The following is a 7,118-nucleotide window of genomic DNA, read 5'->3' as shown; positions in this document are numbered from 1 at the left end:
TGCTTGTGGATCTTTGGGGTACGAGCCTGATGCTGAGCAGCTCGTTTTTCATTTGACGTGCCTGGAGTTGTTTTCAAAGGGATGGAAGAGAAGCTTATGAAATAGGATAGGTTACTGAGTCTTCCTAAAACGCTCACGACAGTTATGTATAAAGCCGAAGCGAAGGACGAGGGAATAAAGTTCTGTGCTTTCTATAGTAAATACGGTACGCTTAAAAGTGATCTCCGTGCAGGGTCCTAGTTGTTTCTGTTTTTAAAATCAGAAAGAAGTTTAAGAAGTCTCAGCGGTTAGTCGTGCGGGAAATAAATGGCTCTTCCGCAAAAAATTCCACGGCAGCAAGGCTCTTTGAACGATTCTTCTCGCAATCGATTCCGACTACAGCCAGTTCATGGTTTAATGTCGAGGTGTATGCTTGCTCTCCTCTAAAGCAGTATTTCATTTGCATTTCAGTCCTGTGGGTCATGACAAATTTGGGAAGAACCCGAAGGAAACTTTTCATCCTGGGACACAGAAGGTAGGAGGCGAGTTGTTTTTTGGTTTGTTTTTTTTTGTTTTGTTTTTTTTTTTTTTTGAGTGGGGTTTTTTTTTTTGTTTGTTTTGTTTTCTGTTTGGGTTTTTTTTTGGTTGGTCGGTTGTGGCTTTTTATTCTTTTCTGGAAAAATAAGTCGTTACGTAGAAATGCTAGCGGTTTGTTTCTTTCTGTAGCAGGATAATAATGAGGAGTAGAGTTACAGGTAGAAAATCGGCTGTCTTTATCAGTTGAAGTGGCTACTTTGAAATTGAACAAATACAGGAGTACATTAACGGGGGGGTTTTGCGCTGTGTCTTCGGTACCGGTGTGCTAAAGATGTTGTTTTGTTTACGGGATTTATTGGCTGTCGAAGAGCAAGAGGTAAATGTAAACTTTTCACTCCTAGCACTCGCTCGGTGACGTATACCGACTTAGATATCAATTGCTTATCGCAGTGAAAAACTGCGGCGTTTCTGTGCAACGTCTGAGATCGAAAATCATTTCAGGCACTGGCATAACCTCTCATACTAATAGATGACCAACTTTAGTAATGTCATCAAAAAATCGTAATCTGTGATGGAAAGCAGTGTATGAGGTATCTGCTACTTGAGCATGTAATGGAGCTGGTACGAAGCGTATGTTGCCGTGCGTAGGTCGTATACAAAAGATGTATATAACAGTCCTTAGAGGAGTCCTTGTTTGAGGTCTTTTGTTTGATTGTCTGTTTGTCCTGTAGTTTTTGGTTTTCTTTCTCCGGGACCTGTGAATTTTGAATTTGGAGTCCTGCATGCTAAGGATGGGCAGCTTACAGATGAGGAAACGTTCGGCGCCGGTGAGTTTTTCACCTTTGTCTTGGCTGAGGGTTGCATAAGATGTTGAGCTTCACTGCGAGTACAAACATTCACGGTCCTGACCCTCTTAGACTTCGTCTTGGGAGCCTTGAAGGCTTGTATACCAATCGAATCGTTACACTGAATAAACCGTTTCTTTTTTTTCTAGCGGGCGTTCCCAGAATGAAGCGGTGTGGAGCTGAAGGGGACTACGATTTCACGGTGACGGAGCCATTTGGACCGAGTCTTGAAGATCCCTTCGGTGTTTGTTCAAGGAAACTTAGTCTCGAGACAGTCCTCTTGCTCGCTGGCGAAACGGTAGGAAACTGCTTTGTTGATCTTGACGGTGCAGTCTGTTGGAAAATAAAGATTCCTTGAGAGATCGGAACCACATCCGTTGTTTCTCTGATGTAAAGGTGAACGGGCCTGTGTCGTTCAAGGAAAGACTCAACGTTGGTTTTGTTTCTCTGAAACACAAAGTGCCCCATCTAAAGTGATTACAGAGTCTGAATTGATTTTTAAAAAGCAGAGACTCGTGCCGTTTGCAAACCGCCTGTCGCACTGCTCAAAGACAAAAGACGTTCACCCGAGAAAGTTTTTGGAAAGGAATGTCAAATAGACGTGGGGAAAGAGCTGGAGAGGTTTATGTATTGTCTGTCGAATTACCTTCTCTTTAATGCCCTTACATTTTACAAGAAAAGGTTTCATTGCCTCTTTTATCGTTAAGACAACGTTGCTGGTGTTTTGATAAGGAAAAAAAAAGTGTATGCCCTGTCTCTCGAGTGATTCTTTTGTTTTTTCTTTTTTTTTTTTTTTTTTTTTCTTTTTTCTCTTTTTCTCTAGACTGGTCGAATTGAATATGTTCACTGGAAGAACTTGATCCAGCGAGATGTGAAGCCGGGCAACTTGCTAACGGGCCGTGGGCAGAGTTCCCTTCTCGATTCCATTCGTATAATAAAGGGTGCAGTCTGTTAGCTAGACTGGCTGCAGTACCTAAATTTTTTCGCCAGGCGGCAGCAGTGGGGCCGCCCTGCAGAGTAAGGGCAGCGCATGCGCAGACCGGGCTTGAAGCCAAAGGGGGCGGGGTTTGGGGCGGCGTGGCGTGCGTATGACGCAATGCCGCTTCTGCGCATGCGCAGAAGGGGTACTGGCAAAACTAAGGGCAGCGCATGCGCAGTGCCGGCTTGAAGCCAAAGGGGGCGGGGTCTCCGGCGGCGTCGCATGCGTATGACGCAATTCCGCTTTTGCCCGCGCGCAGAAACGGCTTGACCCCTAGGGGCGGGGCTTCGGCCTCGCACGTACGGGCTACGCAGACGGCCCCGGAAGTGGGGTTCATTTCCAGCCCGCGCGGCGCGCCGGCGCGCCCGTGGCGGTGCGGAGCCTTCGCCGGGAGCCTGGAAGACTTTCGGGCCGGGTCGTGCGGCGGCACGCTGGGTGAGCGCTCGGCCTGAGGGCGGCCGGGCGGGCGGGGGCCGGCGGGCAGCGGCCGGGGGGGGGGGGGATGTGGCGGGCCGGCGCTCGGCCGCGGCGGGGAGCGCCTGGTGCCGGCGGCGGGCGGGCTGAGGCGGGCGGCCCGGCCCGGGACCGGCGGGGCTGCCGGCCGTTCTCGCCTCCCCGGCAGCGACGGTGGTCAGCGGGCTCCTCACGGTGCTGCCTATTTTGGGCTGGTTTTTTTTGTTTTTTTTTTTTTTGTCTCTCGGGGCTGCGCCGCTACCTCAGCGCGGAGGCGAGGAGCGGCGGCGGGGCGGCCCCGGTGCTCGCCACTTGTGGCGGCCTGGCGGGGCCCGGGAGAGGGAGGGGTCGGCCCGCGGCGCCCTGCCGCCCCCCCCCGCCGCCTCTGGGCTGCCCGGGCAGCCGCCGCAGCTCTGCGCGGGGCTTTGTCTTTCCCCCAGCCGCCGGCCTGAGCCGCGGCAGCGGGCTGACTGGAAGCGCCCTGCAAGTCTGACGTGGGTATCGCTGCCGTGCATGTTGTCTGCCTGTCTACCGACCGTTCCTGCCTCTTGTTCTGCTGGGGTTATTCCTTTGGGTAACGCGTTGGGCTCCGAATGGAGTGCATCCTGACTTCCTCCTGACCCCTGCGAGACGTTACCGGTGTTTGCCTTCCTCGTGTTTCACAGGGCCTCGGCTGTCGTGTGCGGAGAAGCTGTCAGCCTTGTCAGAAGAGAGCGTGTAGCCAGCAAGCGCATCGTGGTGCTTCGGGACCAAGCTGATACCGCAGGCATCCGTCTTTTGTTTGCGAAAAGGGATCGCGAGGAAACGTGCCGGTGTCGGAGGGGGAAGAGGTAGGAGGCAGCTTTCAACCACTTTTAGGCTTAGCTCCTGTGTTCCTGAGAACGGTTCTGGCCTTTGAGGGGTTTGCTTTTGGCTTTTTGCCTTAAGCTCGTCCTCCGTCACCGCTGTCGGCGTGCGCCGAGCCGCTGCTTAGGGAACGGTGGCGGTCCAGGCTGTGTGCGTGCCGAGCGTCCTCGAGGCTATAGCTGTATTCTACCCTTAAAAAAGCTTTCCGTAATACCGTGCTTCCGTTAGGACGCAATTTTCTCGAGTTCCCCCCCCACCTCAGGGTGATTTTCCCACACACCTGCAGGCAGCAAGACTAACGTCATCTCCTTTTGCCCGCTTGGGCTCGGACTAAAATCCCTTCCCTGGCTATTCTTTAGCTTGTACAGCCTTTGAGCCTTCCCTCGGGCCTGGCTGATGGTCCTTTGCCATTTCACCCCGTTCACAGCCAGCGTGAGTTTCGGTACCGACTATGTCAACGAATTTCAGCTGCACGACAAACCTGCTTTTTTGTCAATTAAATTAAACTCAGCCTTTTAATTGCTTTCGAAGGGAACTACAGGAGATCCTGTCGGCGTGGTGGCCTAGCGTAAGCGATGATGGAAAGGCGCATCGGATGTGACCTCCGTGTCAGCTCGGTGTGCCTCAGACAGACTGCCTTTGGCACTCCGTGGCGTGCTGCGCAGCTCCGGAAATTAACGGTAGGGGAAAAAAAATGGGCGAAAATGACAGTCACGTAGAAACACGAGTTGGGAAGAAATGCTATACGTGAGGGCTTTCCGTTGAGCGAGGCAGCTGATCTTGCTTGTGGATCTTTGGGGTACGAGCCTGATGCCGAGCAGCTCGTTTTTCATTTGACGTGCCTGGAGTTGTTTTCAAAGGGATGGAAGAGAAGCTTATGAAATAGGATAGGTTACTGAGTCTTCCTAAAACGCTCACGACAGTTATGTATAAAGCCGAAGCGAAGGACGAGGGAATAAAGTTCTGTGCTTTCTATAGTAAATACGGTACGCTTAAAAGTGATCTCCGTGCAGGGTCCTAGTTGTTTCTGTTTTTAAAATCAGAAAGAAGTTTAAGAAGTCTCAGCGGTTAGTCGTGCGGGAAATAAATGGCTCTTCCGCAAAAAATTCCACGGCAGCAAGGCTCTTTGAACGATTCTTCTCGCAATCGATTCCGACTACAGCCAGTTCATGGTTTAATGTCGAGGTGTATGCTTGCTCTCCTCTAAAGCAGTATTTCATTTGCATTTCAGTCCTGTGGGTCATGACAAATTTGGGAAGAACCCGAAGGAAACTTTTCATCCTGGGACACAGAAGGTAGGAGGTGAGTTGTTTTTTGGTTTTTGTTTTTTTTTTTTTTGAGTGGGGTTTTTTTTTTTGTTTGTTTTGTTTTCTGTTTGGGTTTTTTTTTGGTTGGTCGGTTGTGGCTTTTTATTCTTTTCTGGAAAAATAAGTCGTTACGTAGAAATGCTAGCGGTTTGTTTCTTTCTGTAGCAGGATAATGATGAGGAGTAGAGTTACAGGTAGAAAATCGGCTGTCTTTATCAGTTGAAGTGGCTACTTTGAAATTGAACAAATACAGGAGTACATTACCGGGGGGTTTTGCGCTGTGTCTTCGGTACCGGTGTGCTAAAGATGTTGTTTTGTTTACGGGATTTATTGGCTGTCGAAGAGCAAGAGGTAAATGTAAACTTTTCACTCCTAGCACTCGCTCGGTGACGTATACCGACTTAGATATCAATTGCTTATCGCAGTGAAAAACTGCGGCGTTTCTGTGCAACGTCTGAGATCGAAAATCATTTCAGGCACTGGCATAACCTCTCATACTAATAGATGACCAGCTTTAGTAATGTCATCAAAAAATCGTAATCTGTGATGGAAAGCAGTGTATGAGGTATCTGCTACTCGAGCATGTAATGGAGCTGGTACGAAGCGTATGTTGCCGTGCGTAGGTCGTATACAAAAGATGTATATAACAGTCCTTAGAGGAGTCCTTGTTTGAGGTCTTTTGTTTGATTGTCTGTTTGTCCTGTAGTTTTTGGTTTTCTTTCTCCGGGACCTGTGAATTTTGAATTTGGAGTCCTGCATGCTAAGGATGGGCAGCTTACAGATGAGGAAACGTTCGGCGCCGGTGAGTTTTTCACCTTTGTCTTGGCTGAGGGTTGCATAAGATGTTGAGCTTCACTGCGAGTACAAACATTCACGGTCCTGACCCTCTTAGACTTCGTCTTGGGAGCCTTGAAGGCTTGTATACCAATCGAATCGTTACACTGAATAAACCGTTTCTTTTTTTTCTAGCGGGCGTTCCCAGAATGAAGCGGTGTGGAGCTGAAGGGGACTACGATTTCACGGTGACGGAGCCGTTTGGACCGAGTCTTGAAGATCCCTTCGGTGTTTGTTCGAGGAAACTTAGTCTCGAGACAGTCCTCTTGCTCGCTGGCGAAACGGTAGGAAACTGCTTGGTTGATCTTGACGGTGCAGTCTGTTGGAAAATAAAGATTCCTCGAGAGATCGGAACCACATACGGTTGTTTCTCTGATGTAAAGGTGAACGGGCCTGTGTCGTTCAAGGAAAGACTCAACGTTGGTTTTGTTTCTCTGAAACACAAAGTGCCCCATCTAAAGTGATTACAGAGTCTGAATTGATTTTTAAAAAGCAGAGACTCGTGCCGTTTGCAAACCGCCTGTCGCACTGCTCAAAGACAGAAGACGTTCACCCGAGAAAGTTTTTGGAAAGGAATGTCAAATAGACGTGGGGAAAGAGCTGGAGAGGTTTATGTATTGTCTGTCGAATTACCTTCTCTTTAATGCCCTTGCATTTTACAAGAAAAGGTTTCATTGCCTCTTTTATCGTTAAGGCAACGTTGCTGGTGTTTTGATAAGGAAAAAAAAAGTGTATGCCCTGTCTCTCGAGTGATTCTTTTTTTTTTTCTTTTTTTTTTTTTTTTTATTTTTTATCTTTTTCTCTAGACTGGTCGAATTGAATATGTTCACTGGAAGAACTTGATCCAGCGAGATGTGAAGCCGGGCAACTTGCTAACGGGCCGTGGGCAGAGTTCCCTTCTCGATTCCATTCGTATAATAAAGGGTGCAGTCTGTTAGCTAGGCTGGCTGCAGTACCTAAATTTTTTCGCCAGGCGGCAGCAGTGGGGCCGCCCTGCAGAGTAAGGGCAGCGCATGCGCAGACCGGGCTTGAAGCCAAAGGGGGCGGGGTCTCGGGGCGGCGTCGGCGTGCGTATGACGCAATGCCGCTTCTGCGCATGCGCAGAAGGGTTACTGGCAAAACTAAGGGCAGCGCATGCGCAGTGCCGGCTTGAAGCCAAAGGGGGCGGGGTCTCCGGCGGCGTCGCATGCGTATGACGCAATTCCGCTTTTGCCCGCGCGCAGAAACGGCTTGACCCCTAGGGGCGGGGCTTCGGCCTCGCACGTACGGGCTACGCAGACGGCCCCGGAAGTGGGGTTCATTTCCAGCCCGCGCGGCGCATTCTCCCTCTCCCTCTCC

The 7,118-nt window shown here is 49.9% G+C and overlaps 3 long non-coding RNA genes across 3 annotated transcripts; all 3 read left to right on the top strand.

Annotated features, from left to right (window-relative positions):
- Positions 1-864: 864 nt before the first annotated feature.
- On the top strand, positions 865-1,272 carry LOC121082112. The gene is made up of 3 exons (XR_005825906.1): positions 865-892; positions 1,018-1,137; positions 1,248-1,272. It is a non-coding gene; the product is annotated as an uncharacterized LOC121082112 (long non-coding RNA).
- Positions 1,273-1,324: 52 nt separating this feature from the next.
- On the top strand, positions 1,325-1,798 carry LOC121082116. The gene is made up of 3 exons (XR_005825909.1): positions 1,325-1,343; positions 1,511-1,659; positions 1,758-1,798. It is a non-coding gene; the product is annotated as an uncharacterized LOC121082116 (long non-coding RNA).
- A 3,311-nt stretch (positions 1,799-5,109) lies between these two features.
- On the top strand, positions 5,110-5,682 carry LOC121082115. The gene is made up of 3 exons (XR_005825908.1): positions 5,110-5,297; positions 5,423-5,542; positions 5,653-5,682. It is a non-coding gene; the product is annotated as an uncharacterized LOC121082115 (long non-coding RNA).
- Positions 5,683-7,118: the final 1,436 nt, after the last annotated feature.

The sequence above is a fragment of the Falco naumanni genome, unplaced genomic scaffold, assembly GCF_017639655.2.
Source record: "Falco naumanni isolate bFalNau1 unplaced genomic scaffold, bFalNau1.pat scaffold_302_arrow_pat_ctg1, whole genome shotgun sequence".
Taxonomy (NCBI): Eukaryota; Metazoa; Chordata; class Aves; order Falconiformes; family Falconidae; genus Falco; species Falco naumanni.
This window is presented reverse-complemented; position numbering and strand designations above follow the sequence as displayed.